This window comes from Balaenoptera borealis (assembly GCF_965194805.1).
Source record: "Balaenoptera borealis genome assembly, chromosome: 9".
Lineage (NCBI taxonomy): Eukaryota > Metazoa > Chordata > Mammalia > Artiodactyla > Balaenopteridae > Balaenoptera > Balaenoptera borealis.
Window position 1 is genome coordinate 54,433,464 of NC_138873.1, and position 18,077 is coordinate 54,451,540.

At 35.7% G+C, this 18,077-nt stretch overlaps 1 protein-coding gene across 1 annotated transcript in view; it reads right to left on the reverse strand.

The window, feature by feature from the left end:
• LIN28B (lin-28 homolog B) overlaps positions 1 to 18,077 on the reverse strand; it is a gene marked incomplete at its 5' end in the record, with an annotated part of 121,481 nt that overhangs the window by 15,456 nt on the left and 87,948 nt on the right. The gene's annotated exons all lie outside the window — the stretch shown is intronic.

Here is an 18,077-nt window from a genome sequence, read left to right on the forward strand (position 1 = left end):
CTGAAATCACCAAGGAAAGGCTTCTAACAATCGATAAGTTTGATCTCCCATTCCAGCACCAGCTACTGCTGAGGAAAATGATGAAGTACAGATGAGATGTAAATGACCTCTGTTCACTTCCCCCTCTAGCCCAATTGGTCTTCCTGTGACTGGCTATATATTGCTCTTTGCCAAGAATCAGCAGTTTTTAAATTGTTTACCATGTACATATATAGGTAGGTAAGTGAAAGCTCAACAAGGAAAATTGCTACTATGTTCAGATAACCTCTATAAACTGTGATATTATCTCCTCTCTGTGTAGGTCTCATCTTGAAAATTAAAGCCATGTCAGGTATTCTTGGCCTCATGGCTACTTCTTTTTTTCCCTCCTTACCGGTTGCAGTTGCCCTTCACATCATCCCAGCTTTTCATATGACCAAAGATTGATGGTCAAGCTGCTAAGGCATCCTTGCAGATCTTTCCTCTCATCACTGATTCCTTAAGGAATTTTGTTTCCCTGCTTGAACATTTTAAGGCTGTGACTCTGTGAACACACAGCCAGTAGTATAAAAAGAGACAGCTGTGGAGCCAAGGATGGAGGTAAAAACTGAAGGTAGGTATGAGAAGAGCAGATAGGTCCTTGGACAGAGCCAAGCCATGTCCAAATACTCTTAATAAGTGCAAACCATTATGACTAGATCCTACACATTAACAAATTTATGTGTGCATATTCTATAAGCCAAACTATGGCTTGCCTTGAATACAATTCCTTTAGCATTTGAACAATGGAGTTTTCATCTCCTTTGGTCATCCTTTAAATTTGGCTGGTAAAGTTTACACGAAGAATTTGGTTTATTCTCTCAGTGGGACAAAAGAAACAAAGTCACTAAAGAATTTTTCTGTGTTTCTCTAACAAAAAAAACCTATTTTTTTTTGTTTTTGTTTTTTTGGCTGTGCTGCGCGGCTTGTAGGCCCTCAGTTCCCCAGCCAGGGACTGAACCCAGGCCACAGCAGTGAAAGCCCAGAATCCTAACCACTAGGCCATCAGGGAACTCCCTAACAAAAAAATTCTTGACAAATATCCTGGTAGGTGTGGTGAAAGGAGGTAACCTTCTTTGGATGATACTTGATCTTGAAACTCTAAAAATGTATGTATTTCAGAAAACAAATAAACATTTAAAAATATGAGAGCTACAAGTGGCAAAGTGTTATTTATCACACTGAGTGTGAAGTTCTCTTTATATGTTTTATGTTTATAATTTAATTGAATACAACATATGTATAAGGAAAAAGTTGTGCTTCCCTGGAAAACTGTGCATTGCCTAGACCTAGCATTCACAATTATGGATTATCTGATTCTGATTGTATGGGAGTTATCTTACAGCTCTTTAAATCGCTGATAATTGCAAAGTTATTCTTGCCCGTAGAGTAGCAAATTCTGCCCTGTCAGGTACAATTTACTTCCCTTTCCCATGTGGAAAAAGCTAGTGTTGCTTCCATTTGCATAATTTCAATATTCCTCAACTACAAATGTGTCTGTTCTTTGGATTCTCCTTTGAAAAGGTTATAACATCTGCTTGTTTCCCTCATTTGAGTTAAATAAAATCTTTAACACTTGCTCATTTTATATCTGTATGAGAGTCATGATGTTACCTTTTTTGAAAACTGTCCTATAATTCTCATACAGTAAATCTATCCCAGAGAAGCCACTGCATGAGATGCAAAGATTATGACATTATGATGACCTTGTTCTTTAAGCACATAAAATCTAGAAAAGAGATCAGATAAATGCACAACTAACTTTAATTCTCAGGGTTATTGGACCCAATTTACGTTTTTGTGTTTCTTCTCAGTGATCTTATTTTTCCTATACCTTGAAACACTTTGCTCTTTCTTAATCCTGGGAATTATATCCAACTATGCTAAGGAGCTGAAAATAATATGAAAATTTAATTTTTTCCACAGAAGACATACAAATGGTCAACAGATACATGAAAAGGTGCTAATCACTAATCATCGGGGAAATGTAAATCAAAACCACAATGAGATATCACCTTACACCTATTAGAATGGCTGTCATCAAAAAGACAAGGGATAACAAGTATTGATGAGGATGTGAAGAAAAGAGAACCCTCGTGCACTACTGGTGGGAATGTACATTGGTGCAGCCACTGTGGAAAACAGTACGGAGAGTCTTCAAAAAATTCAAAATAGAACTACCATAGGATCCAGCAATTCCACTTTTGGGTATAGACCCAAGGGAAACGAAATCCTTATCTTGAAAAGATATCTGCACCCCCACGTTCACTGTAACACTATTTAAAATAGCCAAGACATAGAAACAACCTAAGTGTTCATCGATGGATGAATAGATAAAGAAAATGTGGCATTTTTATATACACAATGGAATATTATTCAGCCATAAGAAAGAATGGAATCCTGCCATTTGCAACAACATGGATGAACCTCAGAGGCATTATGCTGAGTGTAATAAGTCAGACACTGAAAGACAAATACTTATATGTTGAATCTAAAAAAAAAGTTGACCTCATAGAAAGAGAGAATAGAAAAGTGGCTGCCAGGGGTTGGAGGGTGGGAGAAATAGGGAGAGGTTGGTAAAAGCATACAAACTCTCAAGCTGTAAGATGAATAAGGTTTGAGGATCTAATGTATAACATGGTGACTACAGATGATAATATTGTACTGTATAATTGAAATTTGCCAAGAGAGTAGAACTTAAATGTTCTTACAAAAAAAAAAGATAAAGATGTGAGGTGATGGACGTGTTAATTAACTAGATGGGCGGAATTCTTTGGCAGTGTATACGTATATCAAATCATCACAATGTACACTTTAAAAATCTTACAATTTTACCTGTTGACTATACTTCAATAAAGCTGGGGTGGGGAGGGGGCTTAGACTATTTCCTTTACAGAACTTCAGGCCACCTTAATGCTTTTTCTCTTCTCTCATATTTTATATAACTTTCTTACTTCCCAATTCACTATGCTGGAAACTCATTGAAACAAAGGTCAGGAAACTTCAGCACTTGTTTTTAGCTCTACTACTAACTAACTCTCCATCTCACTTGCAAGATGGTGCTAAGACTTGAATTCTCTTGACTGTCTCCCAATTTAAACTGTCTATGATCTTGGTATCTCTCTACCCTCACAACCCACAACTCAGCCTGATTTTATGACTTTATCTGAGAAATATTTGCCAGCGCCATAGTGGGCAATGGGAGGTCGAAGAGACCCAAATTTATCTAGAGTTGGGGTTGGAAAGGTAGATGGTGGGAAGGGACAAAAGGATGAGGAGGACAAGTTTTCTCATAAAAGCATTATTGAAATGAGTTGGTCCAAGCTGGGAGGAGAGGCACCTGAGACCAGAAGCAACTCAGAGAAAGAGAAAACAAGGAGTGGGGTGGGGGGGGGATTTTATAAATTTATTTATTTATTTATTTTTGGCTGTGTTGGGTCTTCGTTTCTGGGCGAGGGCTTTCTCTAGTTGCGGCAAGCGGGGTTTACTCTTCATCGCGGTGCGCGGGCCTCTCACTATCGCGGCCTCTCTTGTTGCGGAGCATAGGCTCCAGACGCGCAGGCTCAGTAGTTGTGGCTCACGGGCCCAGTTGCTCCGCGGCATGTGGGATCTTCCCAGACCAGGGCTCGAACCCGTGTCCCCTGCATTAGCAGGCAGATTCTCAACCACTGTGCCACCAGGGAAGCCCAAGGTGCGGGGGGGGGGAGGATTTTAAATACCTAGATGCAATAGTCTCGATCTTCTCTAATTTTATAACCCTAAATATCAGTTATGCTACATGTTCATCTGGAATTGAGATTATAAAAATCATTACTCAATTGCCCCATGCAATCCTGGTGTTCAAAACTGTTTGCAGAGAACTTAACCTGCTTAACATTATTTTGATCTGCCTCCAGAGAAATCTATTAATTAAACAATTAAATAATTTTCTGATAACTGGCAAATAACCATATTGAATTTAAGGCTTTCACAGACAAAAAAAAAAAGAAAATTTAAAAATGATGTGATCATCTAGAGGGATGATAAAATAGTGAAATAAATCATCGCTATTTCATCATCCTTGTTATTGCAATGCCCGAAGTTTCGTCTGATCTTTCCAGAAGGTATAAAAGACATCAGGAGACAGGACTTCTGTTGTCTTTTTCTTTTTAACTCTTCATCGAACACAGTTGAGAATTCAGAAATTTTCATTTTCTGTCCATAACAGCAAAGAGAAGCAAATGATAGAAGATATTTCACAATTGTTAGATGAAAAAGAATACAAATACAAAAAGGCAGACAGTAATACTCCAGACTCTAATAATGATGATGAAATTAATCATATAAGCTAAATCTCAGATTATGAGTCTTCACATAATATATCCTAGAAATATATTTTATCAAACTCAAGAATCAATGAGTGAATGATATATTTCTATGGACAAAAAGGAAATCTGTTATTCAGTTAGTCCTTCAAGGAGAATGTCATCATGCAGTATTTTTTTTGACAAGATATGTTTACTAAAAAGGACATGTAACAGGATGCTTTCACCTTTTATCAAGTTTGTGCTAGAGAATTTACTTGATATGGTTCATAAGTAGATAAATGCTGAAGGCACTGACTGAAAGGAGATAAACAGCACAGAAATGAAAAAGCTCACTGAATTGATCATTCTAATCAATATCTAAAATGAAAATATTTTGTTGCTACTGACAAGGAAAATGACCACCCTCTCTTCAACAAAATTACGAGCCATAAAAGTTTTCAAAGCACTGTATTTTGATGATAGAAGTGCAAGAAAAACTAGAGGTAATAAAAAGCTGGACTCTTAGAAATATATTTGAAATCTAGATCATTATTTATAAGATGGCTATGTTCCCAGCTCAGCTATGAGCAATTACTTTCATTCAAAGGATATTGCCAACTTTGGATGTGTATATCTTTTTTTTTTTTTAACAAAGGTTTTTATTTTTGCCAGTCTGACAGGTGAAAAAGAATACGATTTTTTGGATGTGTATATCTTCACACCAGAAAAATATGGAATAAAATTTGGGCTTGTTACATTTAAATTCTTATTAATTTCTAATCCAGTTGTTTTTTACAACATCTTTTATTTTTATATCTGTAAACTACCTGTAAAATGATTTTTAAAATATGTTTTACAAGAGTCCACTAAACTCAGATAGTAACTGGTGATGACTATTCTTCCTGGTATATTGGTAGCTAATAAAACATAGAGTTTGACAAATGGTGTAAGAGAAAGAAAGTGTTAACATCTTTTCAAGAGAAGACATGGTCACAATTATTGGGAGCAATAGGAATGGTTTTGTAAAGGAGCTGACCTGGCTACAACAAGCTAGTTAAAGGCTATCTAAAATGAGTAAGATTTGTTTAGATAGAAGAGAAAACATGCCATTTGAATATATGGCATGAATAAGAAAACAGAAGTGGAAAACTGGAGGATATGTCTAGGAAGGCAATTAATTGGCTAGCTTGCAGAAGCAAATGGAGGGTATCCCTGGTGGCACAGTGGTAGCAGTTAAGGGTCCGCCTGCCAGTGTAGGGGACACAGGTTCGAGCCCTGGTCCAGGAGGATCCCACATGCCACAGAGCAACCGAGCCAGTGCGCCAGAGCCCGTGAGCCACAAATACTGAGCCCGTGTGCTACAACTACTGAGGCCCGCATGCCTAGAGCCCGTGCTCCGCAACAACAGAAGCCACCGCAATGAGAAGCCCACGCACCCCAGCGAAGAGTAGCCCCCGCTCGCTGCAACTAGAGAAAGCCCATGCGCAGCAATGAAGACCCAATGCAGCCAAAAATAAATAAATAAAATAAATAAACTTATTTTAAAAAAAGCAAATGGAAACCAAGATTACTAAGCAGAATATTAAACATATTTTATAGTTTAATATTTTTTTAATCTTTCATCTTAGAGTTGAAAAAAATTGAGTTTCAAAGCTGACACATGCATTGCTCATGACCACAAACCTAATAACGGATAGCCCAGGATTTCACCTTATAACTCCAGTGATGCATGATTAATCACTTAATCTCTCTGGGTTTCCTCATCCATAAATAAGTTTCATCATTCAGGAATCCTTTTTAAAGATGATAATGATTCCCACTTACTTCACATGGTTGCTGTTGGTCTCAAGTGAAATAAATATTTTAAAATGCTTTGCAAACTACAAAGCTCTATATAAATGGTAGGTACAATTTCTTTCCCTACCCCTAATCTTAGATATTATATTCCTGAAGCACTTGCACTCCACTGGTGGTGAGATAATTAATGGTAGAAGAATTGCAGTTCTCATGAATTACAGTGGGAGAAAACAAAAATAAATAACAGGAAAAGCTTAAAATATCTTTCCATTTTCAAGAACAGTAAAGAGAACAAACTAAATAGCCTAATAATGATACATTGCTTATCTTATGAATGCTCTATAATTAATTTGCATTTACCATTCCTTGTCCACTGGGATTTTCTTTACCATTTCCTACTCTGCATTTTGATAAGTAAATTAATTTGCTTGGTTGCAGACGCCAAGCAATTTTTCTTGTATGTAGGTAACTGTTGAAATGTTCAGTATTTTTCTGATTTATATCTTGGAGTCCCTAAAAATCAAATCTAGAGTAACTTTGTTTTAATAAATTCTATCAGGAAATTTTGTAGATGAAGAAAATTATAAAGATACTAATCTGTATATAATACAGCTTTATGTATGGGAAATTTGCTCACTATTCCTATATTCTAGAAACTACTCTTTCATCTAGCTCTTAGGACACACTTTATATTGCTTTTCTTTCTACCTTTCTGACATTATTTTCCTATCTTATTCTCAGTGTCTTCCTGGATTCACCAAAATCCAAACGTAAGCTTATCTATATCATCTCTCCTTTGAAAAACGGATCCATTTCCTTAAACAAACTATTTTGTTTATGCTGATCACTCACAAATTATTCCCCCTTTGATGTTTTTCTGTAATCTCAAACTCAATTCATCTCTTCAAGGTCATTTTGACCCCTTGTTTCCAGATGTCTTCCAATACTGATTAATTTTCCTGTAAGTTCCATCATTCATCATTGCATTCATAGTGTCTACTGTTATATTACTTGGATGCCTCAAAGAAAAGGAAAAGGGACTACGAAAATCTTCACTATTTTTTTGCCTTTTAAAAGCAAAATGGAAACATAAAGCTTACTCTTGGGTCAACTTTCCTAAACCTATAAACAGTTTTCTCAGTATCTTGTCCATTTGGGGATAGATTCCTGGTCTCTGTCTTGATGCCATGCCAAAGATTGGTCATTGTTATACTCCAGGTACATCTATCAACCCACTCGGTCCACTCAATTACCAACCAGTGATGACCATATTAGTATTATCTTAGATAATATAAATGAAACAAAAATTTATTAAATTAGTCACCATGTATTACTTTTTAATAGTGTAATAAAAAATAAAAACAGTGAAAAGGAAAATGATTATGAGCTGCTGGAACCTGAAGGTGGAAAAGAGAGAATTTAGTACCAAAAGGGCATCATCATGAAAGTGGGTGAGGTACAGAGTGACTAATGTCAAAAAGAAATAAAGGCATGCCTTCCCACCTACCATACTTTTTGTACTGACATTACTGTCCTGTATTCTAGACAATATTGCAGATTAACAGGCACCCACTAGGTCATCATACAACCCTATGGCAACAGCCTCATCTCCTGGGCAAAAGCTACCAAATTCAGCTCAATTTCCCTTTATCTAGTCATCTTTTGACAAGCCTTTCGGACTTCTGACTAAGCTTCAGTATTCACTATATAAGGAGTTTTCAAAGACGTTGTAATGGGAGAACTAAAAGTTAACTGTATGTTGATGTGCATCCTTGGAGATACTGCTAGTCTGAAACTTGAGGAGATGCTAAGGTTGAAGTCACAGATTTGGGAGATGTCATTGAAAGGACAGACAGTAGTTAAAGCCATGGGACAAAGTTCAACCAGCAAAATGTGAAGAGTGAGAAGAGACCTGCAGACAAAGTTCTCAGAAATACTTCTCCTTAATAATTTTCAGGTGGAAGAACCAGTGAGATGTCTAAGAAGGAACAGTCAGAGGGTAGTAGTGTCGACTGAAACACCATTGCACAACCTAAAAGTTGAGAGTTATGTGCAATTTTTTTCAGTCAACAGTAGGAAGGCAAAAAAGAGGGGTTTACTCAGTTAAAAAAGAAAATACAGCTTTGTAGTGGAGAAAGTGGCTAATAAGATGAGGTATTAAAATAGGTTGATGGATTTAGCAAGCAAGCAGTAGTAAGAAGCCTCAGATAGAACATACAATGAATACAAAAGGATTAAGGAGCTAAAATTGAACTGCAGGGCTTCCCTGGTGGCGCAGTGGTTGAGAGTCTGCCTGCCGATGCAGGGGACACGGGTTCGAGCCCTGGTCTGGGAGGATCCCACATGCTGCGAAGCAACTGGGCCCATGAGCCACAACTACTGAGCATGCGTGTCTGGAGCCTGTGCTCCGCAACAAGAGAGGCCGCGATAGTGAGAGGCCCGCGCACCGTGATGAAGAGTGGCCCCCGCTTGCTGCAACTAGAGAAAGCCCTCACACAGAAACGAAGACCCAACACAGCCAAAAATAAATAAATAAATAAGTAAATTAAAAAAAAAAAAAATTCTCCTTTAAAAAAATAAAATAAAATAAAATAAAATAAAATAAAATAAAATAAAATAAAATTGAACTGCAGTGCCAGTATCAGACTTAACTTCCTCAGAATCAAACATGCATATCTTAGGAAAAAGGAGTCCCTCAAAGAGCAGAGAATAAGCCCCTTCCAAAGTGTATAATATACATTTTTTTGAAAATCACCAGAGACAAATAGAAAAACAAAAAAGACACAAACAGGAAATTCACAAAAAGAGAAAGAAAAATGACACAAGTACTTTTTAAATACTCACACTAGCAAAAAAATAAAAAAAAATTTGAGTCAACCATACAAAAAAAAAAAGAATTATATTGCCTTCAAAGTAGCATATAAAAATTCTCTGACCATACCACTGAAAATGACTAAAAATACTGGACAAAATATTTTTAAAACATCTTTTGAAATGCATTACTGATCAGGCAAGAAAGTACGGAATGCTTAGAAGTCAAAAAGGAAGTGAAAGCAGGAAACCAGGGCAGTAAGTGGAGCATTGAAACAGACTCTCACCCTGGAGGCATCCATATAACACTGCCAACCTTAAGCTTTGACCTTGTAACGGGGATGATGAAGCAGAAGGGGTAGGAAACAAAGTCTAGGATCTGCCCAGAAGTTGAGGGTGTCATAGGAGATCCTGTCCCATAGAGCCGGAACCCCCCCAAAACTGCACCCACAACGTAAAGATAAATGAAAAACAAATTTGCCCTAAAGAAGAGTATGGCATGGAAACTTTCCCACCCACAGAATGGTGCTGGGAGGAAGAGAAAACAAGTCTCCCCTGAGAAGTGATAACCACAACCCAGAATGCAGCTCACGTGGGGATGTGGCATAAGCTGAGCATTTCTCATAAAATGGTTCCCAGTTGGTACAGATGTCTCCAGGCAAATACAAAAAAATCCCTGGAAAAAAATGTATTTTTCAAGCCAGGAGTCAAAGAATTCCTACAGGTAAAAGTCCAAGAAATATGACTGGTTAAAAAAAATCATAAAAAACAAAAGAAAAATAGGGTAGCATGAACTAAGCCAGTAGAATCAGAACCAAAGACCTCAGATATTGGGTTGATTAGATTCAAATTGTAAAATAAATACATTTTGATATGTTTAAGGCAATGGTTCTCAACATTATCAGGCCCATGTCTACTTTTTACAATAAATATTTTTGTAATGCCCCTATTCTTATCATGACAGAAATTTAAAATAATCTAATCTACATATACACATTATGTATGTGTATATTTATATATATATATCCCTTAAGTATAAAATATAGGAGAAAAAGTAATAGTAAAATAATACATATTTCAATAAAAAATGCAGTAACAAAACCACACTAGAAGACATAATGAAATTGTCAGTGCTCGGTACTTGTCTATGATAAATAAATCTGGACTTAAGAGAAGCCATTCCATACAAGCACAGGAAAATTAAAAAGAAGAGGTACAGGGGAATACTAGAATAAAAATTAGTGCGAATGTATATATACAACGAGAAAGGGAATGACCTTAATTGAAGTAGCATAACATGTCAAGGCAAATTTAAAAACAATTAATACATAAAATATGAGAAAATACAAGACTCTTCAAGTGAGCTAGACCTTATTTATAAGTGCAGTACCCAATTCCCCATGTTGTAACATGGTAGACAATAGTGATGAAGTACAGCAGAAAACTTACCATGTATCTTTTAACTGTACCTCATGCTGAGACATAAATTCAGTGTCAAGTATATAAAAAGACCTTGGAAACCATACCCTTTAATAGGTGACAAGGAATAGCTGATGGATTGGAAAACAAAACAATAATACAAGAGCTTATAGAAAAATTGTTTCTGGAGACAGTATTGCAGTAGGTCTGAAAAACAACATACAAACCCAAAATAAATACTTTCTACATGCCATTTTTAAATCTCTATGTTACAGACAAATTAAGAATACATAGGTTCAGTAGGCTTCTGACCATGACAGACTCACTGTTACTAGACTTCTTCAGTAAGCAACTAAACAACTGGAAAAGATATGTGACGTAACTGTTTACAGGCACTGGATGGGACAACGGGCAGTGAAAAACTGATGCTTTATGGAAGGAAAACATTCAAAATAAGCACCATGTGTGATCTGGCTTCCTGAGTAGACCTTGGGACTGAGGGTCAAAGAGAAAGAACCCAGGCACAGCACCGTGATGTTAATGAGCAGAAAAATGAAAGATCTGAGCTAATGGTTTATGAAGCAGTTGAAATTATGGAACAGACTACTGGATAGAAGAAATGTGTGCAAAAGAGAACCCTCTACCCCCATATACAGAATGAGACTTGCTAAGCACAGCAGAAAGAGGCTGCTGTTGTTTGGTGCAGAGATAACCAGATACCAGACACCCAAGGTCACAAAGTGCTGGGAGACATAGGAGTTCTACCCAGACAGGGTGGTAAGACCACACTGGATTCTTAATCCAGCACCTTGGGTATTCAGTTGAGATCCCAGTAACTCATACCTTAGGAATAAGGACCGTACCCCAGAGAAAAGGCTGCATCTTAGGACTAAACACAAAACCAAAATAGATCTACACTAACTTAGAATAAAAACAGGGCTGGCAGAATAAAAAACTAACAGTAATTCAATTGCCTACCAGAATAAAACTCAACACCTGTAAAAAAGATGAAAACCTAGATTCCCTACAGCTATTAGCAGCAACGTTCTGCACACACACAAAAAATTACTAGACATATAAAGAAGCAGGAAAAAAGCAGACAAGATAAAAGACCTTGAAAAGACCCAAAAGTTGGAAATAAAAGACCTCAGAACAGCTATGATAAATACGTTCAACAACAAAAAGGAAAAGAAGGACTTGCTGAATAAAAAAAAATGGGGAATCGTGGCAGGGAAAAAAAGAAAACAAACAAAATAAACCAACTGGAAATTCTAGAACTGAAAGCTATATCTAAAACAAAAAGTTCACTGACTGGAAATTGCAGAAAAAAGTCAGTGAACTTAAAGATGGACTACAAAAGAAATAATATGAACTGATTTCAGATACAATAAAGGACTGAAAAATATGAACAGAATGTCTGTGACATGTGGGATAATATGAAATAGTGTGTTATATGTGTAAATAGTCCCAGAAAAAAAGGAGAGAATGGAGCAGAAAGAAAAAAAAACTTGAAGAAATAATGGCTAAAAATTTCCTAAATTTTATGAAAAACATCTTGGATCAACAGATCAAAAATGCTCAGAGAATACCAAACATGATAAACGCAAAGAAAACACACCTTGGCACATGAATGATACTTACTACTGAAAACCCAATTAGGAGCAAGGGGAACAAAGGGATACATTTCACACCATGGAACAAAGAAATGAATGACATTTAATGTCTTCTCAGAACTAATGGAGGCCAGATAACAAACATCATCAAAGTAGTAAAAGAAAAAATACTTTAAATTGACTATTCTGAATCTATTAAAATATCCTTCATAAATGAGGATATAATAAAGATACCTGAGAGAACTTGTGGCCAGCAGACTTCCACAAGAAGAAATGCTAAAAAAAAAAAAAAGGAAAAAAAATTTCTTCAGGCTCAAGGGAAATTCTACCACATGAAAACTTCAATCTACACAAAGAAATGAAAAGAACTGGAAATTGGCAATGTGTACATAAACATAAAATGCTATTTATTTTCTACCCTTATTTACTTCTAAGATAAATATCAATCTAAAGCAAAAGCAATTACACTGAATTGTGGAATTTACAAGTTATGTCAAAGTAAATATATGACACAATAGCACAAAGGATGACATAGGGGTGAATGAAATTATCCTTTTGTAAGTGCTTACATTTTACAGCACATGAAACAATATTAAGCAGAAAGAAAACAGGGAATGAATAGAAAGAAAAGTGAGAAAAATAGCAAACAAATAGCAAAGATGTAGACATATCTAACTATGTTAATAATTAAATACAAATAGTCTCAATTCTCCAATTAAAAAGTAGAGATTGTCGGGTTTGATAAAAACCAGGTTTTTAAAACCAGTTTTTGATTTAAAAAATCTGGTCTGTTTCCCTGGAGATCTCTGACTATTATACCTTCTATCTATTAAAGAAATTGCATTTGTAATAAAAAAATTTCCACAAAGAAAGCTCCAAGTCCAGATGGTTTTACTAGTGAATTCTATGTTAAATAAATTATACAATATTACAAAACAGTTTTCATTATAAGGAGGGAAATTGTTTATAAGATCTAAATAATCCTAATACCAAAACCTGACGAATACATTATAAGAAAATAAAATTATATACCCGTATCCTTCATGAACACACAAATCATTAGCTAAATATTAGCAAAAAGAGTCCAGCAATATATAAAAAAGATTATATGTATCATGACCAACTGGAGTTTATCCCAGAAATACATATCTATTGGTACTATCATTGAAAAGTCAATTAACTGACTTAAAAGTCATATTAATAAAGGAGATAAAAACATCTGATCAGTACATTCACAGAAAAGCATTTGAGAAAATCCAACATTCATTCATGATTAAAAATTTTCAGAAATTAGAAACAGGAGAAAACTTCCTCAACCTGACAAAGGACTATCACAAAATAATTAATACTGACATACTGAACACTTTCCTCCAAAGAATGAGGATGTCCATCACTTCTAATTAAAATTTTAGTCAAGTACCTAACCAGTGCATAAGGAGAAAAAAAACCCACAAAAACAAAACAAAAAAAGGAAAGAAATAAAAGTCATAAAGATGGAAAAGGAGTTATCTTCATTTGCAGACGTGATTATTAACACATAAAATCCTAAGGAGTCTACAAAAGATAACAGAATTAATAGATAAATGCAGTACTCAAGAAATCAATTGTATTATTATATACTAGCAGCAAACAGTAAACAAAATTTAAGGAAATAATATATAAGAGCATCCAAACACATAAAATACTCAAGAGTAAATTCAACAAAAGATATGGAAGGCTTTTAATACTAAAAACTACAAAACGTTACTGAGAGAAATAAAAGAAAACTTAAATAAATGGTTATATATCAGGTTAATGAATCCAAAGACTCAAAATAGTTAAGATGTAAATTCTCGCCAAACTAATCTATAGATTAAATGCAATCCCAATCAAATTTCCAGTTTACAAGCTCATTTGTAATTTCTATAAAAATGCAAAGGACCTTGAATATCCAAGGCAATTTTGAAAAAGGTTAACAAGGTTGGAGGACTGATACTACCTTATTTCAAGAGTTACTGTAAAGATACAGTAGGGTTCTTCAATCTCGGCACAATGACATTAGGCCAGATAATTCTTGTGGGGGTTGTCCTATGTAGGAAAGATTTTTTATCAGTATCCCTAGCATCTAACAACTAGATGCCAGTAGCAACACCTCTCCTCAATTGTAACAACCGAAGATGTCTCCAGGCATTGCCAAATGTCCCCTCAGGGCAAAAACAACCCCAACTATCATACAATAAACTAGACAGGGTGGTATTGGCATTAGGATAGACAGATAGGTTAATATAAGAGAATCCATAAACATGCTACCTTTGTGTAGCCAGTTGATTTTCAACAAAAATTAAAGTTGAAATTAAATCAATGAAACAACAGAAGTCTTTATCAAAAAGGCAAGGAAGGCACTAGTAAGCCGCATAGCACATGGAGATCAGCTCCGTGCTTTGTGACCCCCTAGAGGGGCGGGATAGGGAGGGTGGGAGGGAGATGCAAGAGGGAGGGGATATGGGGATGTATGCATACATATAGCTGATTCACTTTGTTAGACAGCAGAAACTAACACAACAATGTAAAGCAATTATACTCCAATAAAGATGTTAAAAAAAAAAAGACATTAGTAAAATGTAGGTAGGACAATGTGTGTGTCCTCTGAGACTGTCTCATACACTGAAATCATCTAACATTCCTACACAACCGTAATTACCCCTTCCCATTATTGACTAAAGTAGAGGAAATGATCAAAATACCCTTTCCCATCACTGACTACCATTTGTAGGGAAAATAACCAAAATCTCCTCCACAAATTTCCAAACACCTTCTGTGTGATAGGACCATGCTCACTGAGAACCACTAATCTAAAGAAATAACAAGGGATTGAAACTATGGTCAGGAGCAAAAGACAAGCAGATTTGAAAAAATAAACAGAATACTTAGAGATTAAAAAAAAAAAAGAGTAATTGGAACTAAAAACTCAATGGATGTCTTAAAAATAGATCAGAAATAGCTGAAGAGAACATTAAGAACTTCTGCTTCCAGCAATGGAACCAACCAGTTCTCTAAAAAATGCATGGAAAAAACACACATTTGCATGCATTGCTGGGCTTGCAGAAAGCTGGGCTTGCAGAAAATAAAGGTAAGAGCCTCCCCAAATAACCCTAAAGGTAAAGTTAGAGCAAGGAGCAGTAAGCTATAAGCAAACAGGAAAGGCAGGGCTTCCCTGAGGATGGATAATAATATTAGTGCTGTAGCACATGACTAGACTGAGTCATGGGGCCAGCAGCATCTTAACTCTCTTCCACACCGAGGGATTTTTGAAATTAGTTATAATGATGAAGGCTATGGAAACCCATAGTTCCAGGCAGAAGCAAACACAAGTTACTTCTAGAGGAAAGTTTTCTCAATTTAAGCCTGTACTATTTCCATAGATATAATCAAACATGTATGACCTCATAATCAAAGATAATGAGACACCAAGAAATAAACCACCATGAGGTAAGGGTCAGCAGAAACAACAAACTACCAAGTTAGACTTCTAAGAACTTTATTGGAATTGTCAAAAACAGCCTATAAAATAGTTAGAGACAAAGTTTTTAAAGAAATAGAAAGAAAAAGATGAAGTTACAAAAATGAACAACCAACAAGAGAATAGCAAAAATAACCAGGCATATTTGAAAATAACAAACTCAACAGGACTATTAGGTATCGAATCAATACTGCTGACATCTCAAACTCAGTGGAATTATTAAACAACACTTAAACACAGATAAAGGTTAGATTAATAAACTAGAAAGTAAATATCAAGAAATTACATGGAACACAGCATAGAAAGATAAGATAAAAATGTAAAAGAGGGACTTTCCTGGTGGCGCAGTGGTTTAGAATCCGCCTGCCAATGCAGGGGACATGGGTTCAATCCCTGGTCCGGGAAGATCCCATGTGCCGCAGAGCAAATAAGCCTGTGCGCCACAACTACTGTGCTCTAGAGCCTGCGATCCACAACTACTGAGCCCAAGCATCACAACTACTGAAGCCCGCATGCTCTAGGGCCTGTGTGCCGCAACTATTGAGCCCGCATGCTGCAACTATTGAAGCCTGTGCACCTAGAGCCCACGCTCCGCAACAAGAGAAGCCACCGCCAATGAGAAGCCCATGCACTGCAACGAAGAGCAGCCCCCCGCTCACCGCAACTAGAGAAAGCCTGCACGCAGCCATGAAGACCCAACACAGCCAAAAATAACAAAAATTTTAAAAAATTTAAAGAAAAAGAAAGGAGAACAACAACAGAAAGGAAAAAATAAAAGAAAAAATAGGAAAAAATCCAGTCTGAATAGATAGCACAAAACCTGTAATAAAAATATATCAATAATGGCATTAAATGTGTACAGACTAAATGTACCAGTTTAAATACAGACTGTCAGATTAGATTTAAAAATATAAAAATCAGATATATATTGTCTATAAAGGACATATAAAACAAAATAATATGAATAGCTTGAAAAAAAAGAGAGGAAAGAAACTATATTAGATCTTATGTAGCCCCACACACAAATTCATATGTTGAAGTCCTAATCATCAATGTACTTGGGGAGAGAGCCTTTAAAGAGGTAATCAAGGTTAAATGAAGACTTCAGGGTGAGGCCCTAATCCAAAATGACTAGGTGTACCCTTATAAGAAGAGGAAGAGACACCAGGGATATGTGTGCATCCATGTGAGGACAAAGTGAGAAGGCACCATCTGCAAACCAAGGAGAGAGGCCTCGGGAGAAACCAAACCTGCCAACACCTTGATCTTGGACTCTTACCCTCTAGAACTGTGAGAAATAAATTGTTTAAGCCACCTAGTCTGTGGTATTTGGTTATGGCAACCTTAGCAGACTAGAACGTCAGACAAATATTAACCTAAAGAAAGCTGGGTTTATTAATATTAACAGAAAAAATATACTTTGAGGCAAAAATATATTCCTAGGAATAGAGAAGGATGCTACATGATGAAAAATAATTGAATTTATAATTTAAATATTTATATGCATACATACAAAAATGGACAGATCTAGAAGGAGAAACTGACAAATTCACCACTTTAGATACTGATTATGCAAACCAGCTGAAGAGGACATTTTGCAATTATTTGGAGGAAATTTGAATATGTTATGGGTTTTAGATAAGATGAAAATGTACAATAGAAAAGAGATTACTGGCTAAAAACTTACCAGGTTATGAAAGAGCCATATATTTAGGCAAATATTGATACATACATATGTAGACAAACACACAAACACACATACACACACAGAGACATTGGGAATATTTACCAACAACTAATTCTACACCACACAGGTACTTGGAGCTAGATATACAATGATAAATAAGGAAGATCAGATCCTATCCTCATGGATTTTATATGTCAAAGCAACTCAGATTGTAGGTCTCATGGGCTTCCGCTCTTTCTATGACACACACTTCTTTGAAACTTTAAAAAAGTCCTTTGAGCCAACTAAACACAAAGCTAGAACTCGACATTCCTTAGTAATTCAATTACAACTAGGTGTTCCCTGGTTGTCTATTTCTTTTATTCATTAAAAACGGCCTTTTTTTCTTCTTTTAAAAATTGTTATTATTGACATACAACATTACAGTAGTTTCAGGTGTGTAGCATGATGATTCAATATTTTATATATTGTGAAATGATCACCCCAATAAGTCTAGTTAACGTCCATCACACAGTTACAAACATTTGTTGTCTTGTGATGAGAACTTTTAACATTTACACTCTTAGCAACTTCCCAGTATAAGTGCATTTTTTTTTTCTTCTGGGTATAGCTACTTAACGTAGAGAGTCCTATACACTTTTTACATCATTTGTAAAACAGTTTTACATTTTATACCATGTACTGAATCTCCTAAGGAAACAAAAGTGGCTAAATCAACATTTCTCCGATATTTTGGTGATCTATGTCTGACTTAAGAAAAAAATTTTTAAGAAAGTTAATGAGGCCTATAATTGACCTGATAATATAAAAACAGTGATTTTAAAACACTACAAATCCATTTAGTATTAATTAAAATTACTAACTATAAGAAATGCCATTTCAGAAAATAGACAGAAAACAGTACATGAATGAAAGAATATCTAAGCTTCCGATTTTTTAAAAAGTAG